Source organism: Mustela putorius, unplaced genomic scaffold (assembly GCF_011764305.1).
Source record: "Mustela putorius furo isolate JIRA1106 unplaced genomic scaffold, ASM1176430v1.1 tig00003845_pilon_pilon_pilon, whole genome shotgun sequence".
In the NCBI taxonomy this organism is placed as follows: Eukaryota; Metazoa; Chordata; class Mammalia; order Carnivora; family Mustelidae; genus Mustela; species Mustela putorius.
In genome coordinates this window covers 8,872,941-8,898,799 of record NW_025421998.1, presented here as the reverse complement: position 1 = coordinate 8,898,799, position 25,859 = coordinate 8,872,941, and positions in this window count along the sequence as shown.

The following is a 25,859-nucleotide window of genomic DNA, read 5'->3' as shown; positions in this document are numbered from 1 at the left end:
GAAGTGTGACAGGCGGTACGTGGTCTAGAAAGCCGCTGGGCACCAGAATTGCATATTATGCAATTATATTCAATTCCTGACCATTGTCTAGGAAGTTTTTACAGGTAATTATGGAAGGTTACAACAGTGGCCTTTCTACGAGAGTTTAATGTTTCCAGTGGATGCTCATGAATAGTGATATTTTACCTAAGAATAAAATCACTCGCTTCCACTTAAAACACTCATTAGCCAACTTTTTAAATGGTTGCATTGTCTGAAACCTGATTAGTCCCGTTAGACTTTGATTAATGCTGCTCATTACTGAGATTAAGCGTTAGCTTTGTGCAGTCGACTCCATTGACTAATAACGTGAAACATTTTACATTGAAAGTGAGTCATGTAGACAAATGATAGTATTTTAATCAATTGACTTAGTGGTGCTATCACAACCCTCATGAAAGGTCTAGGCACACTGGAAAATGCCACATCTTTAATAGTTTATAATTAGTTCTGGACAATGAATGGCTTTCACATCTGCTGAGAAGACCTTCCTGCAGGGCTCTTCCTGATAAGAATTACAGTATGCATTTCTTCCTGCTTGAAAACATTACATTTAGCATTATGAACAGTGGAACTGTAGATTTAAATCTTAGTTTCCCCAATAATCTTAATACTATGAATCTAACCAGAAATATTGTTCACTTGTTTGCCAGGGGAGGTAAATCAGGTAGATCCACAGCATGCTCTGCACTCTTAATTGGACTGTTAATATGATGGATGAAGACTCTCATTTAAAATTTTATGGGGTAGAACAACATGGCACACAAGTCCCTCTCTGTGTTGTGTAAGCAAATGAATGAAGACAACTAAAACCCTATAAAATCTCATACATAAGGTTGTAATTGATGAAAAATCTCATTATGGTGTTCTGAGGGGAGGGGTCAAAACTATGTAAATTATGTACTAATTTATTCATGAAAATAATGAACAGTATGGTTAGCAATCTAGGGTATAGAAATAAAGATAGGAGGCATATGTAGTTAAAATGTAAAAAACATAAGAAAAATCGGAATTTAAAGTTTGTAGGTTTTTCTCAATTTATCCTTATGTTTGGTTTACTATGTAAACGACTTTGATTTGAAAACAGAAATTTGCGACTGATACAATCTCAGACCAGTTTTGTTATCCTATATTGGTTGGGTAAATTTTCAAGATTTGTGTAAATTATTTGTAATAATTTCAAACTTCAAACCTTATGTATGAGATTTTATAGGGTTTTAGTTGTCTTCATTCATTTGCTTACACAACACAGTGTGCAGTCTTTAAACAAGGATAAATTTCTTAAGTTTGGAGGTTAAAAAGAAATCCTCACTTTTGTCTGAAAATATGACTCATGCTGTAATCTCCAGTGATCATCAGCACTGAGACTTCATGTTCATTTAAGAATCAGAAATTTAATTTTCTGTAAAACAGATAGTATACAGTTTGTCTTATAGTGGCTGTTAAGCAAACATTAGAATCCCTAAACTGCTGGGGAAATTATAAGTGCATTATTAAAAAAAACCAAATTAGTACACAGGAAATGTCTATTTAATCATACCAGTTTTGTTCATGAAGAAAATAGAGAGGTATACAAATATAAGAAGATCCCAAAAGTACAGAGTTGAATATTCTTGTTCAAGTTCACATAGATGTTCAAGCCATCTTAAGAATTTTAGAATTGTGTCAAAAAATGTTTTCCCATGTTTTGATTAAATTATTGCTGAGGTAGTTAAAGCAGTAGAATGGTATGAGCTGGTTGTGTTTGGGCGAGATTTGGGAAGGAAGAAATGTGTGATAGGACACACACCAGACCAGAAAGGGCAGCATATACAGGGGTGGGCCAGATGGCTCAGATGGCACCAGGACCTGCAAGGTTGTATCTTCCTGGGGTAAAGCCTCCTTGGAGCAGAAAGAGAGAGAAGAAACTTAAGAGCGATTGCACTTAAATTCTGGATCTCCACAATCTGAGCAAGGATGAATCTGAGTGGAACTGGCTATGGGTTATTTCATTCTGAGCAGAAGACATGCTGGTGAGAAATGTCTGTTAATGATCTGTTGGTGGTAAATGTGAAGAATACAAAGCAAATAAAAAAGCCTGGAATCTGGGAGAATGGCTAAGGGTCTGCTCAAAAATCTGGGCAGAATAGATACCATGAGAGAGATTTTGAGGCAAGAATGCATGCATTAAAATATATACTGAATGCAGATGTTTTGGGAATAGTATGATTTAAATGAGTGCCTAATTCCAAGATTTCACGGACTAATCTCAGACAGTTTGTCTCATTGACTGAGTAGCACATACCAGACATGGATGGAAGGTAAGATGATTAATTTGACGAGTGTTAAATGTGGGTATAAGTTGGTGGTAGATTTTTCAAAAGGAAAAGTGGCTGTGTTTATTAGAAATACAAAGAATTATACTTATCCAAAAGGACAACTTTTATTATAAAATCTATTATATATATATAATTTATATATAAAATATATAAAATTTATTATCATGTTTTCACAATTGTTAATAATATGTTGTTAAATGCATCCCAGAAAACATCAAACAAGTGCAATAAATCTACTAATAGTTCAATCTAAAAGTGAAGTGTTCAGGTAAACAAGAATGTTCAGGTATCATTCTTTTAAGACTGATTTACATTTTTATGAAAATAAACATCTGAAGATGATGAGAATATGTTTGAAGGCAAAATTATTAAAAAATAGCAACTGGATGTCCATTCTCCAGGACAATATACTCACTTTTCTTTTCTTTTCTTTTTTAGAAATATTTTATTTATCTATTTGACACACAGAGAGAGATCACAAGTAGACAGAGCAGCAGGCAGAGAGAGGGGGGAAGCAGGCTCCCCGCTGAGCAGAGAGCCCTATGTGGGGCTTGATCCCAGGACCCTGAGATCATGACTAGCCAAAGGCAGAGGCTTAACCCACTGGGCCACCCAGGTGCCCCTACCCTCATTTTTCTGATGTCACGATGACCTATCTAACAACAACTTGGAACACTGACAGTATTGATAGGCAACACAGATTATGTTTTGAGATTATAGAATGAGAGAATTTATTTCGTCTGAATTGCAAAGTATTTTGAACAATCCCATTTCTCATGTTGTATACTTCTGGTGCCCCATAACTTCTTGAACCACATGCCAAATAAAATAGAAACCAAGACCCATAATTAATTCCATCATAAAGTCATGGAGTTGAACCACTTAAGTGAGAGCAAAATTAATGCAGTGTGGAATTCAGTAATTTCTTTCCTGTTCTAAAGAACACAAAATCTTTCTGTATATTTGACATCTAAACTACTGATATTTTAAAAACTGATTTTATGCGTTCATCAAAAATGTATTAATTTGTAGAATTGTCAGAAATGGAGCACAGTATTTCTGCTCTGTCACATAAACTATGTGCACAAATGCACTATTAATGAAGCTTTCCTTATTATGTGTCAAGGTCTCTGGTTGTTGCTTTCCTTGTATTATATCTCACTTAATCCACACTATCATTTTTCTAAGTAGGTATATTATTGAGAACAGTTATAGCCAAGGGAACTGCAGCTCAGAGATTTAAGTGCTTTGCCCAAGTTATACAAACCTTATAAGAGTTATGCCTCAAGCATAATATTTAGACAACAGTTTAATTTATTATATACCTATGATACACTGTATGAATTTGGTGTTTTTTCTATAATTAAAAGTCTGCATTAAGAACTTCTGATCAAGAAGGAAAATGTGAGGGTGCTTGGGTGGCTCAATGGGTTAAGCCTCTGCCTTTGGCTCAGGTCATGATCTCTGGGTCCTGGGATTCAGCCCTGCATCAGGCTCTCTGCTCAGCAGGGAGTCTGCTTCCCTTCCTCTCTCTCTGCCTGCTGCTCTGCCTACTTGTGATCTCTGTCTGTCAAATAAATAAATAAAATCTTAAAAAAAAAAGAAAGAAAATGTGAATTTACTGAGATTGAAAATTCAAAATATAACCCAGCTCTTATTCATTTCAAAAAATTGTAGGCACATTATCACTTTCTCAATAAGTGATGATTAATTTGTTACTGAAACTTTTCCCTTGACGAAGTTTGTCATTTCTATCAAAACTATCTAAAGGTCCCCTCTGGAATAGCTTTCTTTTTATCCTAAATGTAAATAAATGATGATTATGTGATTGGGAATTTATTCAACAAACTTTGTTAGCAAAGTTATTAAGAGCCTATTATATGCCTCACTGGGTAGAAAGAAATGGAATATTTTCAAAGATAAATACAGCGCTTACCACATCTGAAGTTCCCAATGTATCACATAGACATGCACAATAGTGATACGATATAAACAACTAGAAGTTGTTTGTTTACCAGCAGCAAAAACTATCCAGAGCTAGATTAGTAAAGCAATTACAGTACCATAAATTCACAGATTTCAATTTTTCTGAAAATACTGAAAATATGTTTCAATATTTTATATTGATATATGATATATATGATATTGAAATAAAATATATTTCAAAAATATTGAAAATATTTTTCAATTATAGCTGAAAAACCAGAAAGCATCAGGAATTCCCTTCACCGAGATGAAATTAGGTCAGACTATTTCCGTTTTCCTGTAAGATGTTGCTCTGTTTGAGATTAAAAGCCTCTTGGGAGAGGAATCCAGTTGGTACAGTTTGGTTCAGATGCTTCTGTCTTGGCTTGTGTGGGGCAGGCCAACCTGTTGGATGATCTTACCAACACTGAATATGGTGGGAAATGAGGTGCTGTTGCTACAAACATATTTTAATAGATGTCAAGTAGCAAGAAAGTCTTTCAATGTCCACTACAATTCGGTTGTATCTATCAATCTCTATCTTTGTCTCTAGGTATATATATTTGTATTCTAAATGACAACAGTAAGGGGAAAGCCTGGTAAAGTGGTATCTATTTTTTCTAATTCATGGTTTCTTAAGTCACTTATTCATTTTTCCATTTAACAAATATATTTAGTAAGCCAAGAACTCTTCTGTGATAGATCAATCACAGATAATCAAAATGAACATGTGTCCAAGTACCTGCCATGGCAGAGCTTACATTCTCATTGGAGAGAAAAACACCAAAAAATAAAATATGGAGGTAATCGGAAATAAAAATAAAGAAAATGTTTAGGGAAGAAGGACCCAGAGAAGATGCTATCCCAATAGAGTAGTCAATGGTGGTCAAGGAAGGCTTCTCAGAAGAGGAGGTATTTCAAGTGAGACTAAATGGAGTGAAGGAGTACATGATGTAAGCCAAGCAGTGAAAAAATATTTTAGACAAAGGGAAAATAATTTTTAGATAAAAGGAAAAATAATTTTAGATAAAGGGAAAAAATATTTTAGACAAAGAGAATGAAAGTGGAGGGGTTTTGGGTTGGTGAAAGTGCATTTCCAGAAAATGTGGTTGGAGAGGCAGCCAGGGACATTTAAGGGCTCTGTAGTCTATGATAAAGATTTTAGATTGCCTTTATAAGAAGGGAAAACATTGAGTTTATAGAGGAAAGCTTTCTTTGTGTCATGAATAAAAGGCTTAGTATGAGTTTCTCTGTGCATAGAGGCAAAAGGCATTCCAAAGAGAGGAAATGTCACAGAGTGTCATGCAAACATCGATGGAGTATTTGAGCGTTGATCACTATGGCCGAACAATACGGTATCAGAGTAATGTGGTCAAACTCTGAGGGAGCTGTGACAAATTGTGGGTGTCTACTAAAGAGGATGGCCTTTTCTCTGTGGACAATGAGGAATTGCAGATAGTTTTTGGAAGGAAGGTCACTGGTGAACAGATGTGAGGAAAACATGAAGGCAGACACAGCATGCAGGACAGAGTTTTTAAAGAATCCTGGGGAATTCCAACTCCACTCCCAACTCATTGAAAAAGAAACTTAATAAGTTTGGAAAGCATATTTTGAACACCTCTTAGAGATCAAAACAACCATTAAAATGTAGCTCAGTTAACTGAGCTTATCTTCAAACTTTCCAGCTTTATCTAAGCAAAGAACATCTATTCCCTTCTTTTGGTGAGGGACATTTTTCTGCACAAGAGAGTTGTTGTAATACTGTCAATGAGCTTTAACAGATCCTGCACTTGGAAGTTGATTGGCAAAGAAAATGAAGGGGATATGATAAAACAAAGGTATGAAATGATTCCTTGCTTGATCAATGCTGAACAAGACCTATAAAAGTGAGAACAACATTAATCAAACAACAGATATTAATCCGACGAATATCTGATTTTCTCTTTTGACTGCTGAATACTGATTTAAATGAGCTAACAATAGAGAAAATCCTAAGAAGAAAGACAATCTTGGATGGTTAAGGTGTGCAAGTAATTTGTCACCAGCAGATCTTCAACAACGTGACAAAAAGCAGAATCTGTGCCAACTGCTAAATAATATGCCCAGTGCACAGGATGTAAATTTAAAATCCATCCTCAAAGACTAGTTGTCAATCAAACTGCTTTTAGATTGCAGGGTGACCTTCCAGAATTTGAGGATGAATCAAATTAGCAGTCAGAATAATGGAAGGTGTATACTACAGGAGAATAACTCATTTCTGAGTATTTTAGTGTATGTGGAATACATTACATGAAATTAGGTACAAGATGATACTATGAAATCTTAAGCTGGGAAAAGATTGGTCTTATTTACATGTGTATTTGAAATTCAACTTTAAGAAAGTGATAGACGATCACTTCCCAGCCTCGATCATCACATTTTTCATTCCAACCATATCTCACCAAGATGTCCAGTCTCTTCTCTGTCACTTGTTGTTATTCACTAATCATTCTCCTCTGCAGTTTCTTCCTCTTCTGAAAGCTTCCCATGGTCCACCTCTGTCCTCAGTCAATACCTGAAACCCTGGCTGTATCCTTCAGGCTGAACCTGGCCCAGTGCAGTGCTCTGCCATGCTGGTCGCTCCCAAGGAAGGTCTTCCCAAGCATGATGCAGACCCGCACACTACTACCTGGGGCCATTTCTAAGCATGTGTCCAGCTACCACACTCTGGTTCCAATCTTTTCAGTTGTTGCCTTTTTTTTCAGGTGAGCTCCAGACACATGAATACAAGGTCCTCTGTGAGCTCCACTTCTTTATTTCTCCATCTGTTCACTCACACTACTCTTTTATCTTTCTGAACTATTTGCAGGCCACTGACTGTGCCATGCTTGTATGCATATAGGTCCTTACACATGGATTTCTTAGCCTAGAATAGCTTTTTTCCTCCTTATTGTGGCCAAATTATCTTCATTAGTTAAGACTTTGTTTCACCAACTCCCTCCTTTAGGAAGCATTCTGAGGGTTTCGTTCCCCCCAGAAAATATTAGGGATTCCTCTTCCCTATGCTCTTAGCACCCTATATCCCCTTCTGCTATTGCCTCCTTTATCCTGGTGCTGTGATTGTCCTGATTGCCCCATCTTTTTCTTTCTATCCTGGAGGGTTCAGCCTGGATTGAATTCATCACTCTATTCCAGCTACCAGTGCAGTGCATAGTACATGGTGGATGAATTAAACACCTCCATATTTTATGTGCAGCTATTTCAAATGTACATTAGTAAATTGGCCACACGCTTTGGAAAGAATACATGTATTGGTGGAGAGGGAGCTTTACTGTGAGAAATTGTCTCATGGGATAAAGGAGGTTGAGAGGTCCCACAATCTGAGTCTGAAAATTGGACATTCAAGAAAGTGTTTGTATAATTCTGGTGTGAATCTGAATGCCTGAGATGCAGGACATCTGATGGTATAAATACCAGTCCAAGAGCAGGACAAGTTGAAGCAGGTAGGAAGGGGCAAATCCTTCCTTCCTCTGCTATTGTTCTAGTCTGGCCCTCCATGGATTGGCTGATGTCCATCTACATCAGAGGGTGGCAATCTATGACACTGAGTCCTCAAATTCAAATGTTAATGGTTTCCAGAAACACTCCTTAGACACATCCAGAAATGGTAACTAATCTGGACACTCCAATGACCAAGTCAAACTGACACAAAAAATTAGCCGTCCCAGAAGATAAAATGATTTCATGCAGGTTCAGGCCACTGACCCGCCTAGACACTTAGAAGAAATGTACTTTATTTTCCCCATAAATAAGACCACAGAATCTCACCAGGGAGAAGACCCTTTTAATCCTGTTCTTCAGTGGATTTGGATTCTCAACACAACACCTTGACAAATTTGGGGTCAATCTGTCATGCCCTCTTGACTCCTTGACTTTGACTCCAGAATAATGGCTCTGTGAGGGTTGTGGAAGGGAAAGTTCCTCCCGACCTGTGATCTTCACGAGTGGAGCATGGGCATAGAGATCCTTGTTGGGTGCATATTTCCGTAGTTGAGATGTCATCTCTGGTTCCAAAGAGCCTCCTTTAAATTCATCTTCAGATAGTGACAGGGGCTGAGAATACACAGAGGGGGAAAAAAATAAGGTTAAATAATAAAATCTTGCCAGATGTTCTAATGAGCTCATTCATTTTTTTTAAAAGATTTTATTTATTTATTTGACAGACAGAGATCACAAGCAGGCAGAGAGGCAGGCAGAGAGAGAGGAGGAAGCAGGCTCCCCGCTGAGCAGAGAGCCCCATGCGGGGCTCGATCCCAGGACCCTGAGATCATGACCCGAGCCAAAGGCAGTGGCTTTAACCCACTGAGCCACCCAGGCGCCCCTAATGAACTCATTCTTGACAGTTGTTTTTTCGTACCTAACATATCTGGTATGGAGCTTGGGGTAATAGAAATACGGTGGCCAAGACTTGCTGTGGTCCTTCCCTCAGTGAGCAGGAACAATATGCAGACAACAAAGGGTCATACATTTACAACTCACTTCATTACTTTGAATGAAAGTGCCATGCTATGATGCGGGGAGAGAAGTACTAATCTAGGCAGGGGAGCAGGAAGCTTCAACAGGGAGAGTGCCCTTTGCTCTCAGTTCCAGTGAGAGTGTTAACAATTTGTAATATTGACACAATTACAGAAATTGTGGTATCTTCCATTGTCAGAATTAGAAAATTCAAATTCTTGCAGAAATCTACTAGACTGACTTCTGTGCTGTGTATTAATGGCCTTTGACAAACCTTTATGGTTTATTTAGAATTCCTCTCTATTTCAGAGCCCCTTGTTTCTAGCAGTAAGACAGATCTCAGGTAACTCTGCTTTTTGTTGGTTTGCTTGTTTCTCCTGTTGTCTCTCAAAGTGTATAAGGTGATTGAGAATTACACCATAAAATATGGAAAGAGAGTGATTAGGAATGCAGTTGCAATACATAAATGGGTATTAAAAAAAAGAAATTTAGTGGAAAATTGGGTTTACTATTCTTGATTTATACTAAAATTTATTTTGGTTGCATTGCACCCAAGAATGACAACTGATGGTAGAAAATCAGAAGACTAAGTTCCTCATTATTCTGCATGCATGCTTTTTGCTAGGGAGATCTTCAACTTGGTTTGGTCTGAGACTGTAAACTGATGTCCTGAAGTATTAAAAAGCTGTAAAAATTCATGTTTGGGCTTGCCAAAGAATTTTTCTGGAGCATATTTGAAGGACTGAATGGATTCTCTAAGTCTGGTATGTGTCACCATCATTCCCTATATTTAATTCCTTAGGTTTACTGAAATATAAGAGCTGAACTAAAAATCTATTGCTTTGTCTATTTAATACGGCAATTTGAATAATATCAGAAGGAAATGGAAGCACAATTATATGCTCTTTTCTAAATTCAGAACTAGTCCAATGTGCTATTTTTATATGTATTGTTAGTTCAGAGCTCAGATAAAATTTAGTATTCAAATATAATCTCCTCAGCACAAAAAGCGGCCATCAGAACGTGAGAATTCCGTATCTATGGCTCACAAAAAGGATTTAGATTAGAATAACAGAAAAAGGTGGAGAGTGGAAATTATTTTTTAGAGCAAGTTCCATTAAATTTTATCCTGGAAATAAAAGTTCCATATGTGAACAATAATGAGAGCTACGAACAAGTACTTAACAGGAAGGTAATTCTTCTATCAGCCTTAACATAAATAAGCACTTTCTTTTTTGCAATCCTTTTATCCTCATTGTTCAGAAACATTTTTGTGTAATAATCACCTCCTAAAATGTAGAAAATGAAAATCAATCACCATTTCTTCTTACATTCTTAAAAAATACCATAGAATAGCTGAGATTTATTATTATTATTTGACAATAATCATAAAAAAAAAGTGGGGTGGGGTGGAATTTTCAAACCTCAAGCACTTACAAAGTCTAGAGGCAAAAAGAAAAGACAAAATGATAAAAAGAATATTTCCATTCAAGTTCATTAGTCTCTATGTCAAATTAAGTTATGAAACCAAACCAGCCAAAACAGTATTCTCTGAAAATAACTTATATTTTAGATCTGGGTCTCAAATCAGAAAAGAAGAAGCCACTCATAGAAAATTTCAATATATTTTTTTGAGGGGGAGTACAGGAAAATATGATGTAATTGCTCAATGTCTAGGCAGATAAAAAATACATATTTGTATTAATAGCATAACTGGTAAAGCACTTGGGTATGTGTTATGCATCTCTTTGTGGGAGGACAATAGTATTTATACCTTGTTTTATTTTGCGAGTTTATAAGAAAAAAATAAATGACTTATTCAAGTTTCCTTAGTGTCCTGGGTGGGAATCTCTCATGTGTCCAAATTCCAATGATGGTTTTGTTTGTTTTTCAAAAAAATGTCAATAACTTACAATTTCAGTATACAATACATTAAAAGAAAATTTTTTTCTCTATATATATTTTTTTCTTTTCAATATATTTTTAAAATGATCATGGTTTTGGTGAATGGTAAACAATGTTTCACTTTGTATTAATTTAAATGGGAAATGGTTTTCACAACCTCATATAATCACTTTATCCATCTTCAACATCCATAGGATCCTGATGTTCACTTAAAGACATTTGATGAAAAATACTCCTTTGAGCAGGAAGAAATGCCTCACCAACAGATTATTATGTATAGTCATTGTCTATTGAAAAATCGTTAACACTTACATAGGAATAATAAACATGCAAAAGTATGGAGAGCCAATTATAGAAGACAGATGATGCCTTTTGTCTGATTTATCCTGATATAGTTGAGATGATGAGTCATGAAATTAACATTCCAGGAGTGCTCCCAAATAATGGACTTTAAGAGATGGCCCATTCCATTAATCAAATTTGGAAACAGCCTAATTCAAACAGTTTCTACTTTCCTACTATGAAGCAAGCACAACATAAATTCTTTTGCTAAAAAAACAGAGGAAACATATGATTTTTAGTTATAACAGCAATCTTTTCAAATAAGCATTGTTATGCTGTCTTACAGAGGAGGAGGCTAGGATTTATGAAAGAAAAGGATTTGTCCCAAACCGCATGACCAGACATGGCACAGCTCAAATTCAAACTCTGAATTTTCTCACCCCAAAGTCCATACCCTTTCTGTTAGGTTGAAAGACTAGTTAATGAAGTTAAATATCATCAGCTCAATGTGGTCCAATGCTTCATTCATATGGATCATGAAGAATTTTTAAAACTGGCCTTTTTAAAGATTAAAAGTGGTAAACAAATCAAAGAAAATCACATTTATTTTGATCTTTAAAGTACAGTGCCAGACTATGGAAAGAGCTCAAATTCCCATCAACCAAAGAACGGATAAAGATGTGCTGTATACACACAATGGAATATTACTCAGCCATAAAAAATAATGAAATCTTGATTTTGTAATAATGCATTTGAAGTTAGAGAATATTATGCCCAGTGAAATAAGTCAGTCTGAGAAAGACTAGTACCATAGGATCTCACTCGTATGTGGAATTTCAGAAACAAAACTAAATGATCATAGTGGAAAAGAGAGAAGCAAACCAAGAAACTGACTCTTAACTATAGAGAACACACTGATGGTGACCAGAGGGGATCCCATTTGTGGGGGGATAAGGGAAACAGGAGACAGAGATGAAGGAGGGCACTTGCAATGATCATTGGATGATCTACAAAAGTGCTGACTCATTATATTGTACACCTGTAATGAGTATTACACTGTATGTTAACTCATGTTTAAATAAACACTAAAGAGAAAAAAAGCACAATGTGTATATGTATGTATGTATGTAATATACTTAGAAAATAGTGATGTTATTTAAAGAATAAAGATTTTAATTTTGATGAAGTCCCAAAAGTTTATTTTCGCTTTTGTTTCCTTTGCCTTTGGAGACATATCTTGAAAGAAGTTGCTGTGGCTGATATCGAAGAGATTACTGCCTATGTTCTCCTCTAGGATTCTTATGGATTCCTATCTCACGTTGAGGTCTTTTATCCATTTTGAGTTTATCTTTGTGTAAGAGAATAGTCGAGTTTTATTCTTCTACATATAGCTGCCCAGTTTTCCCAGAACCATTTATTGAAGAGACTGTCTTTTTTCCACTGTGTATTTTTTCCTGTTTTGTCGAAGATTATTTGACCATAGAGTTGAGTGTCCATATCTGGGCTCTCTACTCTGTTCCACTGGTCTATGTGTCTGTTTTTATGCCACTACCATGCTGTCTTGGTGATCACAGCTTTGTAGTAAAGCTTGAAATCAATCAGGTAATGTGATGCCCCCCGTTTTATTTTTGTTTTTCAACATTTCCTTAGTGATGCGGGGTCTCCTCTGATTCCATAAAAATTTTTGGATTATTTGCTCCAGCTCTTTGAACAATATCACTGAAATTTTGATCAGAATGGCATTAAAAGTATAGATTGCTCTAGGCAGTATCGACATTTTAACAATGTTTATTCTTCCGATCCAAGAGCATGGAATGGTCTTCCATCTTTTTGTGTCTTCTTCAATTTCTTTCATGAGTGTTTTGTAGTTCCTTGAATACAGATCCTTTACCTCTTTGGCTAGGTTTATTCCCAGGTATCTTATGGTTCTTGGTGCTATCGTAAATGGAATCGATTCTCTAATTTCCCTTTCTGTATTTTCATTATTAGTGTATGTATAGAAATCCACTGATTTCTGTACATTGACTTTGTATCCTGCCACGTTGCTGAATTGCTGTATGAGTTCTAGTAGTTTGGGGGTGGAGTCTTTTGGGTTTTCCATATAAAGAATCATGTCATCTGTGAAGAGAGAGAGTTTGACTTCTTCATTGCCAATTTGGATACATTTTATTTCTCTTTGTTGTCTGATTGCTGTTGCTAGGGCTTCTAATACTATGTTGAACAAGAGTGGTGAGAGTGGGCATCCTTGTCGTGTTCCTGATCTCAATGGGAAGGCTGCAATCTTTTTCCCATTGAGGATGATATTTGCTGTGGGTCTTTCATAGATAGATTTTATGAAGATCAGGAATGTTCCCTCTATCTATACTTTGAAGTGTTTTAATCAGGAACGGATGTTGAATTTTGTCAAACGCTTTTTCTGCATTGAGTGAGAGGACCATTAATTAATTTATTCTATCATGTTAATTGATTTGCGAATGTTGAACCATCCTGGTAGCCCAGGGATGAATCCCACCTGGTCATGGTGGATAATCTTTTTAATGTGCTGTTGGATCCTGTTGGCTAGGATCCTGTTGAGAATCTTAGCATCCATATTCATCAGTGATATTGGTCTGAAATTCTCCTTTGTGGTAGGGTCTTTGCCTGGTTTGGGGATCAGGGTAATGCTGGGTTCATAAAAAGGGTCTGGAAGTTTTCCTTCTGCTTCAATTTTTTTGAAACAGCTTCAGGAGTATAGGTGCTATTTCTTCTTTGAAAGTTTGGTAGAATTCCCCAGGGAATCCGTCAGGTCCTGGGCTCTTGTTTTTTGGGAGGTTTTTGATCACTGCTTCAATCTTGTTACTAGATATTGGTCGATTCAGGTTGTCAATTTCTTCCTGGTTCAATTTTGGGAGTTTATAGTTTTCTAGGAATGTATCCATTTCATCTAGGTTGCTTAGCTTATTGCCATATAACTGTTGATAATAACTTCTGATGATTGTTTCTACTTCCTTTATGTTCATTGTGATCTCTCCCTTTTCATTCATAATCTTATGAATTTGGGCTTTCTCTCTTTTGGATTAGTGTGGCCAATGATTTATCGATCTTACTGATTCATCGAACTCAAAAGCTTCTGCACAGCAAAGGAAACAGTCAAGAAAACAAAGATTCAACCCATTGAATGGGAGAAGATATTTGCAAAAGACACTACAGACAAAATATTGATATCCAGGATCCATAAAGAACTCCTCAAACTCAACACACACACAAAACAGACAATCCTATAAAAAAATGGGCAGAAGATATGGACAGACACTTCTCCAATGAAGACATACAAATGGCTATCAGACACATGAAAAAATGTTCATCATCACTAGCCATCAGGGAGATTCAAATTAAAACTACATTGAGATATCACCTTACACCAGTTAAAATGGCCAAAATTAGCAAGACAGGAAACAACATGTGTTGGAGGGGATGTGGAGAAAGTGTAACCCTCTTACACTGTTGGTGAGAATGCAAGTTGGTGCAGCCTCTTTGGAGAACAGTGTGGAGATTCCTCAAGAAATTAAAAATAGAACTTCCCTATGATCCTGCCATTGCACTACTGGGTATTTACCCCAAAGATACAGATGTCGTGAAAAGAAGGGCCATCTGTACCCCAATGTTTATAGCAGCAATGAGCACGGTCACCAAACTGTGGAAAGAACCAAGATGCTCTTCAATGGAGGAATGGATAAGGAAGATGTGGTCCATATACACTATGGAGTATTATGCCTCTGTCAGAAAGGACGAATACCCAACTTTTGTAGCAACATGGACGGGACTGGAAGAGATTATGCTGAGTGAAGTAAGTCAAGCAGAGAGAGTCAATGATCATAGGGTTTCACTTATTTGTGGAGCATAACAAATAGCATGGAGGACATGGGGAGACAGAGAGAAGAAGGGAGTTGGGGGAAATTGGAAGGGGAGGTGAACCATGAGAGACTATGGACTCTGAAAAACAATCTGAGGGTTTTGAAGGGGTGGGGGGTGGGAGGTCAAGGTACCAGGTGGTGGGTATTGGGGAGGGCACATATTGCATGGAGCACTGGGTGTGGTGCAAAAATAATGAATACTGTTATGCTGAAAATTAAAAAAAAAAGAATAAAGATTTTAAACTCCAAGCTATTTAGAGATTTAAAAATTTAGAGAGATACCTTTTTATCTATAAAGAGACCATGTTAAGAGACAAGAAAACTCCCATTATAGGATTTTTCTTCTCCAGAAACTCCATCTGTTATGCAGTGTATAAAACAAGAAAATAAAAATGAAGCATGGGTTTGTACTAAAACTTCATCCCTTATTGACCAAGTGAACGAAAATCGGTCTTTCTCTCCCAACATTGCCACAAATCAGTTTCCTCATCTGTAAAATAAGGGAAATAAAAGAAAGCCTACTTCATAAGTTGTAAAGGTAATTAGTGAGATCGTGTATCTCCATGCTCTCCCACGATTAATTCTCAATGTTTTCAAGTTTTCTTTTTTTTTTTTTTTTAGTATTTTATATATTTATTTGAGAGAGAGAGAAATAAACTGAGAGAGAGAGAGAGAGAGAGAAAGTTCATGTGCGTGTGCACAAGCAGGCGATAAGCAGAGGAAGAGGGAGAAGCAGAACCCATGCTGAGCAGGGAGCCCAACACAGAGCTAGATCCTGGGATCCTGAGATCACAACCTGAGTGGAAACCAAGAAGCAGATGCTTAACTGACTGAGTTACCCAGCCACCCTTGTCTGCAAGTTTTCTTATCTCTTAAAGACTCTCCTTGTATTTTAGGGGAATTGCAAAATAGCAAGTTAATCATATTTTGTTACATTAATAAACATAGATTTTGTTGTGCTTCAATGACAAACAAGCCCCAAATCTATTATCTATCTATCTCTCTGTCTATCATCGATCATCTTTTGTGAAAGGTAGTCATTGAACGTTGACATGAAAGAGGCTGTATTCCACAAAATTATTTGGGAACACAGGCAGTAAGAGACACCTCTACCTTGTGGCTGCACATTTGGTAACATACTGTCTGCTAGCACACGGAGGCAAGAGAATGCAGAGCAGTAGGATTTTACAAGATTGGTGTCTTAGTCTAGAAGTGACATATCATTTCCACTCCTGGGTATTGGTCAGTATCCACCTACCCGCAGGAGGGTGGGAACTATATTTTCCCATTCACTCAAAAGGAGAGGAACCCCTATCGGTGACCTTCAAAGATACCCTATGCAGGTTCTAGAATCTCTGTGGTGGTTCAAATCTCCTTTGCTTTGAAAACTAGAGTCATCCCCCTGGAAGATAGTACTATAGGCAGATTTTTCTGACTCACTAATATTCCCCATTTTTCCTTTTCTCTCTTAATATGCATCAGGCATGCAGCAATTCTTGGTAACAAGGATTTTGTAGCTTACAAAGAAAGATACTCTCTGGTAAAATAGATTTGACATGGCATGAACATTTTTCTTCACTTGCAAAATCAATCTTGAATCTTTTAAGCTATCTTGTAAAGGAGGGAACAAAGTAAACAAAGACAAAACCAAAAATCTCTCCTTACACCTCTTTGTCCAGCATGAGTGTCCATGTAGAAACTGCTCTTCTGTGGGTACAATTCCATAATAGTGACATTGGTTATCTCTTTTTAATTTTATTTTTTTCAGTGTTCCAAGATTCATTGTTTATGCACCACACCCAGTGCTCCATGCAATAAGTGCCCTCCTCAATACCCACCACCAGGCTCACCCATCCCTCCACCCCCTCCCTTCAATAACTCTCATTTGTTTCTCAGAGTCTTTTCATAGTTATTTACAATCATGGATAATTGTAACCCTTCAGACATTTTCTATGCCCCAAAGAACAATTACTTGTGTGTCCCCAAGACTTTGTTGACACCATTTCTCCAGGTCCCAGTACCATCTCCACCATGGAGCAGATGTGGAAAGGTCTCAGATTTTAGTTCTAGATTTTCGTGTCTCTGGCACTGTCTCTCCTTTCTTCCCCTGGAGTCCTTACTGTGTAAAATCACCTATTTAAACCTGAACTGAAATGCAATGGCTGAAAATAACAGATTCTCAATCAGAAAAGTCCACTGGGAATAGAGACTGTGAAGGATAAAATTTCATTTTTTCAAAGGGCCAATAACAATACCCTTCCTATCTATTGTGCTCATGTTTAACTGAACTGGTAGATTATGTCATCAAAATATAAGTATGTTTTTTGTTTTGTTTTGTTTTTTAATTTTTTAAAAAATTTTTAAAAGATTTTATTTATTTATTTGAGAGAAAGAGAGAGAGCATGAGAGGAGAGAGGTCAGTGGGAGAAGCAGACTCCCTGCCGAGCAGGGAGCCCAATGTGGGGCTCGATTCCGGGACTCCAGGATCATGACCTGAGCTGAAGGCAGTCGCTTAACCAACTGAGCCACCCAGGCGCAAATAAAAATAAAAATATATAAAATATATACAAAAAATAAAAATAAAAATATGCTTAAGAATATTTCCCTATATTGGGAAAAAAATCTGCCCATGTATTTGTGCACTTCCCATACATCAGATTCACTTAATTTTTAAAATTTACTCCTTATTTGTGTTTCTATAGATTTTGCAAAATCATGTACATTCTATGGCCACGAGATTGTGTTCTATAACTAAATTTAATCTTAACAGAAGATTATAATTGAAGACAATCATTTTACCTTGTATTCTATAAATAGGGAAGTTGATTCACGACTACCCTTGGCTAATAAAAGTCTTAATACGGTGTGCTTTTATATTTTAAGATACTGGCTATTTCTAAGTTGTTATAAAGAAGTATGTTTCAAATCATTACATTATTGAAGATGAGTGTACACCAGTATAAGGAGGTCAATTTTCAAGTTGTTAATATATTCAATTACTTTTTTTTTCAACTAATGCCATACATTTGAAGAGAATTAGTTTTATCAATTTTAATTTAGCAAAACAGCGAGATGACCTGACCTTGAAAAGTTTGCTTTATAAAAGTCATGACAAGCTTCTTTTTTTTTAAAAAAAGATTGTTTAATTTTATTTATTTATTTGAGAGAGAGCGAAAGTGATCACAGAGGCAGAGGGACCACAGAGGCAGAGGGAGACGCAGACTTATTGCTCAGCGAAGATCCTGCTGTAGGGTTCGATCCCAGGACCCTGAGATTATGACCTGAGCCTAGGGCAGGTGCTTAACCAACCAGGTCACCCAGGTACCCCTCCTGGCAAATTCCTTGCAATTGCTACCCTACGGCAATGGAAATATTCCGGCACATAGATCCTTACATAATAGCTGCTGAATTTCTAAATTATTTTGTTTAAACTTTTCTTTTATAAAGATTGTTTTCTTCTGGGTGCCAGGGCAGCTCAGTCAATTAAGCTTCTGACTCTTAATGTAGGCTCAGGTCATGATCTCAGGGTCCTGGGATCAAGTCCTGTGATAGCCTCTACACTCAGGGGAGGGGATGGGTAATATGCTTGACGATTCTCTCTTTCCCTCTCCTTCTTCCCCTCCCCCTGTTCATGCTCTCTCTCTAAAATATAAATAAATCTTAAAAAAGATTGCTTTCTTCTAATCAGTCTTTAAATGAATAATACTAAACTTTGAGTATATGCATGTGGCTTTACGGGGTTGTTCAAAGGCGTAAAGATCACCCCCTCTTGGCTCCTTGCCGGCCAGCTTCCTCTGCTGTTACACTTTGTGATTTCATTGCATTGTTATTTGTTTTTATTAAACGATATTTGTTGTCTCTATTCTTTTCCTCTCATAACTTCCCAAACAATTCTTACTAACACTTACTCTACCTTATATAGATACGCAACTCTTCCCTTAGTCCTAGACTTGTAGTTTCCATAAAGGATAAAATGTATTGAGACACCAATCCGTAGAGAGGGCAGTAGATGCAGATTACATTGGCTCAGATGTTTAGTTCATGGAGTGCTGCTACTTAAGCAGAACCTTGAAGAGTGAGCAGACTTTTTAAATAAGGAGTAGAAGGCAAGGGAATTTCCTGGATTTGGAAACGTTAGAAGCTGAAATTAAAAAAAAAAAAATATATATATATATATATAATTTAAGAGGGAGAGTGAGCAGGGGGAGGGCGGGCAGAGGAGAGAGAATCCTCAGGCTGACTACCTGCTGCGTGGAACTGGACAGGAGGCTTGATCTTAGAACCCAGAGATTATGACCTGAGCCCAAACCAACTGAACCACCCAGTTGTTCCACAGGTTGAATGTTTGTGCCCCCAAATTCATATGCGGAAGTCCTGTCTTCCATATGAAGGTATTAGGAGGTAAGTTTGGAGGGACATAATTGGATTTAGAAAAGGTTATGAAGGTGAAGCTCACATAGCGGGACCAGAGCCCTTAAAAGAAAAGGAGGTGAGACTAGAGTTTGCTCTCTCTCCTCTATGTGACGAGACAGCGAGAAGGCAGGGCCTGGGGTCTCAGTCAGTCAAGTGTCTGCCTTTGGCTCAGGTCATGACCCAAGATCCTGGGATCAAGTCCCATATGGAGACTCCTGCCCAGTGGGGAGTCTGCTTCTCTGTTTCCTCCCTGCTTGTGCTCTCTCTTGCTATCTCTGTCCCTGTTTCTCTCTCTCTCAAATAAATAAATAAAAATAAAATCTTTAGAAGCCAGGAAAAAGGCCCTCAGCCAAAATTAAATCTGCTAGTACCTTCCTCTTGAACTTGCATCCTCCAAAACCGTGAGAAACAAGTCAGATCTGTGGGACTTTGTCATAGTAGCCCAAACCAACAAAGGTAAGACATGAACCTGTTAATGTCCATAGGATGTCCGTAGAATGACAGTTATTTTACTATAACTGACTCCAAGATAAATGAACTATTTTTAAGAAACAAGCAAACACTAAGGTACCAGACCCTCAACGAAGTAAGTTACATCTACTTAGTGACTTAATCATTTCCATAACCCTGACAGCAGTCTTATTATTTCTATTTTAAATATCTGGACGCCAAGGCAAGATCATCTTGCCCAAGGTCACACAGAAAAATAAATGTCACAGCCCCATGGTGTGGATTTGCTTCATAGACAAGAAACTCTGATCTTATAGAACACAAATCTTTCTTTTGGGACAATTTAAAATGGTATTGTGTTTCTAATTTTGGTTTCTGTCCATTCACTATTATAGTAAGGAAATCAGATTGATTTTTGTTTGTAAATCATTTATCTTGCAACCACACTGAATTCACTTATTAAGTTTAGGGGTTGTTTCACAGATTTGAGTGGATTTTAATGTAGATTAGCTTGTCATCTGCAAGTAGGACAGTGTCACGTCTTCCTTTCCACTTATGCCACTTAATCCTTTTTTGTGTTTTATGACATTTGCAAGAACTTCCAGAACTATGTTGATTAAGAGTGGTAAAATCACCTTAGCTTGTTTCCAAATTTAAGGTAAAATACTCAATATTTCAAAATTAAGTATGATGTCAGCTGTAAGTTTTTGTAAAGGCTGTTTTGCAAATAGAGGAATGTCTACTCTGTGTTGAAGTTCTTATTATAAGTGTTTATTGGATTTTGCCAAATGATTTTTATACTGATTAATATGAGCACAGTTTTTTTTTTTCTTTAGCCTGTTGACACATGTGATTGTAATAGTTGGTTTTCTAAATGGTAACTAAAAAAAAAAAAAAGTGGTAACTAACCTTGTATTCCTGGAATAGACCTCACTTGGTTATGGTGTCTAATTCTTTTCATACAGTGCTGGATTCAGTTTGAATATGTATAATTTTTGAGAATCTATGCCTCTAAGATCCTAAGACTTATTAGTTTGTAGTTTCTTTTTTTCTCTTTACTGTCTTTGTCTGGCTCTATCATCAGGGTAAGGTTAGTCTCATAAAATACACTAAGAAGTATTTTGTTTCTTCTGTTTTCTGGAAGAGGTTTTGTATCAATGGTATTAATCTTACTTAAGATTTAGTACAATTTTCTAGTAGGGGCTTGGAGAAATATTTCATGAGAGTTTTTAAATTTTGAATTCAGATACTTTAATGGTTACAGGACTATTTGAATTGTCTGTTTTGAATTTTGATCATTTGTGTTTTTTGAGAAATGGGTTCATTTCTTAAGTTCTCCAATTTATGACCATATTGTAGTGTACAGTGCCCTTTATTATCCTTTTAATGGCTTCAAGATCTGTAGTCATATCCTATTTCATTCTTGATGTTGAGGACTTGGATCCTATTTTATCTCTATCAATCTTGTTATTTTATTTAATTTTATTTTTAATTTTATTTTTTTGTGTTTCATTGGGTTTCTCTATTTTTTTCTTATTTTTGGTTTTCCCTTTTTCTCCTTTTATCTTTACAATTTTCCTCTTTGTGCTTACTTTGTATTTATTTTGTTCTTATTTTTCTAAATGCTTGAAGAAAGTACTAAGATTATTGACCTGCAAGCATTGTGTGGGACGCATCTCCTTCTCTAGCCTTGCTGCAGACACATTTTGCGTGTTTTCCTAAGTTGCTTTTATTCCGTTCAGTTTTATGTGTTTTTTATTTCTTTTGAGATTTTCTTTTTGACTCAGGGTTATTGGGGAATGCATTAATTTCCAAGTGTCTGGGGACTTTTGTTGTGTTTCTGTTGATTTCTAGTTTAATTTTAATATAGTAAGATTTTAATCATTTTATGTATTTTTTTTAAGTTTAAAAACTTAACCAAAATATCTTGGCTCATGTTCCATGGACTAAATCTTTTATAAGGAGCTCCTAACAGACCCATCATCCCTCAGGGAAGATGTTACCTTTATTATACTGGGCTACACAAACCTGCACTCTGGAGGGAGATGCTTTATCTTCCAAGGTGGCCTCCTGTACAATTGTCCTTAGAAAGGCAATCTTGAAAAAACTGAAAGACCCATGGGGAGTTGTCTCCACGCAAAACCATTTAGTGAAAGCTTAACCCAAAATCTTTTTTTTTTTTTTTAATTCAGATCCAATCTCAACGAATTAAAATTAATTTACTGATAACTGTCATCTTTATAATATTGAGCACTGTTCCTATTCACTGAAGTTTTCCTCCATGCTTCTAAGGGAAATTGGGCCATTTCACCAATAAAAGCTTTGCAGATTTCTTCTTAAATATTTACAATACTTATATATTAAGTAATTCTTATTGCTAGTGTTTATGTGATTTTTCCCACATCAATACTTTCAATGGGTTACTACTAATACACATCAAATTAAATAGTTTGATTATTTATTATGCTGTTAAACACTAGCTATTACTCTGAATTCTTATTTTCCCTGGACTGTTATTCTAATAATTTTCAATTCATTATCAAGGATTTTTGGGTTTCTTTCATAATAATCAAATGGGTATAATGTTGAATATTGCCAAGATATAAATTATTTTTATTTGTACTGTATGACATTTAGATAAATCAATTAATGCCATAGTGAGGATCTGAGTCTATTCTGGTTTTGGTGGGAACAGATTTTGTGTTTAGGTGTAAATGTGATTTTTAGTTCTAGAGTTAGATTAGCAATCTCCATGGGAAGGACGAGAGGTCCTGTGGGATGGGATGAATGAAAGTATCAGTCCTTTTGCCTCAGTGACCCCCACCAAGATTCCATCCTGAAAACTGGTTTCTCCAGGAGCTTCTGACCCCTTCAAGCTGGACACCAGTCTTACAGGAAGACATTAGGGTGAAGAAAGAGCTCCCTCTAATGCTGAGTCCTCTGACTTCTGCCCGTTGTGGATTCTCACCCTGGTGAAGAACTCCTGTTCTTCTGAGCAAGGGGAGCTTGTTTGGCTGGGGACCAAGTCAGTGACCTGATAGAAGGGCAAACAAGGTATCAAGGCCTCAAAGGAAAGTCTCCTGTCAGGTGCAGAGAAAGAAAGCATGACCAATGCAGTCAGCCCCTATAAGGAAATTAATCTTTGTAAAACTTAAACCCATGGTTTATTTGAGATTAAATAGAACCAACAATCTTGTTTGGAATTTTGGACCTTTGGTTTGTACTTGGTGGCAGCAATTTCCAGCCCTGTAGGGAGTGACTGATGTCAGCAGATCTGGTCTCATCAGCTTTCTCCAATTCCAATATACCAAAGGGTGGGCAGATCTAGGAGGGACAGGTCTGCAGTTTATAAGGGAGCATGTTCTCCAACACATTTGTAGTTATAAACCGCAGGTGGGAGGTATAGTCAAGAGGCGTATTGGGTACTTTGGATCCCAAACAGACTTGCCAGTTGCTATGCTCTCAATGATTGCCACAGATAGACATTGATTTATGGCATCAGCGATGATGGGTGTGGACTTGCATTCATTGGCTTCATGTTGGCTGAACTGATAATCCTTGTGCTGTGCTAGTAAGATGCTCAGAGATCTACTGGAAAACATGGAACTCCTGTAGACTCCTTCAAGTTGACTCATGTCTAGTAAAGGTGTGGGAACAAGTGTGGCACTGGACTGTGTCATTTTACTCTGTAAAGTGTGTGGCAATTCCAGGAAGACTCCTCTTCCACCACCCTCATAAAGGGCTGGCAGGGCAAGACTTTATGAGAATTTTAGTCATGTCTCCTGTCTTCACACTAAACCTTCTTATTACTCTTCTACTTAGCAATGAATAAAAGAATATAAATCTGTGAGAAATTTAGGGTGGTGTCCTCTAGAGAATTTTTTTTCTTTTTTAAAGTTATTATCGGTAGTCATGAATGCTTTGTTGTTGATTGAATTTGCAAAAATAAGTTGCTTAGAAAGAAGTAAGAAGAAAACTTATCAAGTAAGGCAGAGGATGGATGTTTCCCAATTTAAAATATATATATATATATATATATATATATATATATATATATATTTATATTTAAAAACAGAAGACATAGAGACATTTTTGAAATAGTTCTGAATGATGAAATGTTAGCTGAGGAACAAATCAAGAAGTTCTGTGACCCAAACTCTTTCAGCATAATGACTGTGAACACTTATAGAAAAAAATCAAATATATTAATGAAACCAACATGTGGAAAAGTTTGGCTGTACAAAGGAATTTATATTCCTTAAGGTAGAAAAAATTACAATTGATTATCCACCAAAAAAGCAGAATCTTAAGTCACAAGAAATTTTTCTATTTTTGTTACATACCAGCCAGGTGAATGTTCTGCTGAGTGGTATTCTCTTCCACTTGGGTGGTCAGTGGTCAGGGTTGTTTTGCGCCATCATGCCCCAGGATACCTCATTATCTGCAGCCACGAGATGGAAAGGAAAGAGCGGGGAATATTTTCAAGAGCCAAATCTAGAAGTAGCAGGTGTTCCTTTTGTCCACATTTTATTGGAGAGAACTTTTCTTTAAGACCATCCTTATTCGTGGGGAGGGTAGGAAATGTACATTAGCCATGGGCCCAACATAGTGAAAACACAATGACCATAATTGTGTTTCCAATGAAAATTGAGCCAGGAAGCAAAAATAAATGAGGAGAAAAGGAACAGAAGATGCATGTGGGAAAGAATATGCACTAGTGAAGATTTAAGAACCAGAGGGAGAGTGGGGCACCTGGGTGGCTCAGTGGTTTAAGCCTCTGCCTTCGGCTCAAGTCATGATCCCAGGGTCCTGGGATCGAGCCCCATGTCGGGCTTTCCACTCAGCGGGGAGCCTGCTTCCCCATCTCTCTCTCTGGCTGCCTCTCTGCCTATTTGTGATCTCTGTCAAATAAATCAATAAAATCTTAAAAAAAAGAAAAAAAGAATAAAAAAAACAGCAAAGCAAACTATTTAGCTAATGTTAATTCCAATTTTTTTTTAATGTTAAGGATAGAAAAAAAAAAAAAGAACTAGAGGGAGAAATCCAGAAGACAAGGATCCTATAAACCCAGATTCATATTCTTTACTAGGAGGCCCGTGATCACCCTCTCATTCTTGAGATACAGAAAAAACTCTTGCTGGAAGAAGTTGCAGACTGTGAACATGAAATGCATATGCTTCATAGCACTACCCAAGAGATCAGGATTTCAAATTCTTCCACAAAGAGAACATCAGGGACAGTGTAAGTCCTTTGGTTCGCCTATGGACTATGTCAGAGTTCTCAACCTCCCCCTAAATGACTTGCCAACATAAGGTGTCTTTCTCTTATTATATGAGAAATCTGTCTGGTGGAAGGGCTTTCATGATGTCCCAGGGGTCATAGGAAGCCTTATAACTACAAGATCTGTCTCTACTCTGGGTCCTGATGCAGCTACCCTGCACTTGAAAACTGTTTTCTCAGTGCTAGGTGACCTGGGCCAGACCTCCAGCCTTCTCCATGAAGCTTCAAGGTGAGTACCAATAGGGAAGCCTACCTGCTCTCTAAATAAGCTAAAACCACCTTCTTCTCTTTCCTTTCTTCTCTAATTTTTCATGGGACTTCTGCTGAACAGAACTTACTGTGACTTCTGCCTGGAATGAGGATTATGCCTAGTGGCATTGAACATCCAACTCTGTATTCTGGCTTAAAGAAAATAATCACCACCAGTAAAGCAGGTCACCTAAAGCTATTGCTTTCTACAGAATTTCCTATTTATTTTAATTTATTTATTTAAGCTCATATGACAGCAAATAATTAAAACTAATAGAAGGATGTCATTTATTTCTTCCATATTTCTATCCATAATTTTATTCTATTGTCATATTATTTGAGTGTCCTGTTATATTTTTTGAATATTTTATTTTCCCTGTATTGGTCTTGGAGAGCAGAATGGAGTGGTCCTTCAAACAATGAAGTAAAAATAGCCAACCTGTCAGGATTCATTCTGGAAGAAAATCACATTTTTCAATGTGAAAATACCTATTTCTCTCCAGTTTGAGTCTAAGAACTTCTGTCAAAGCTCTGAGGACAGAGAATCCCATACTAAAAAATAGATTTGAAT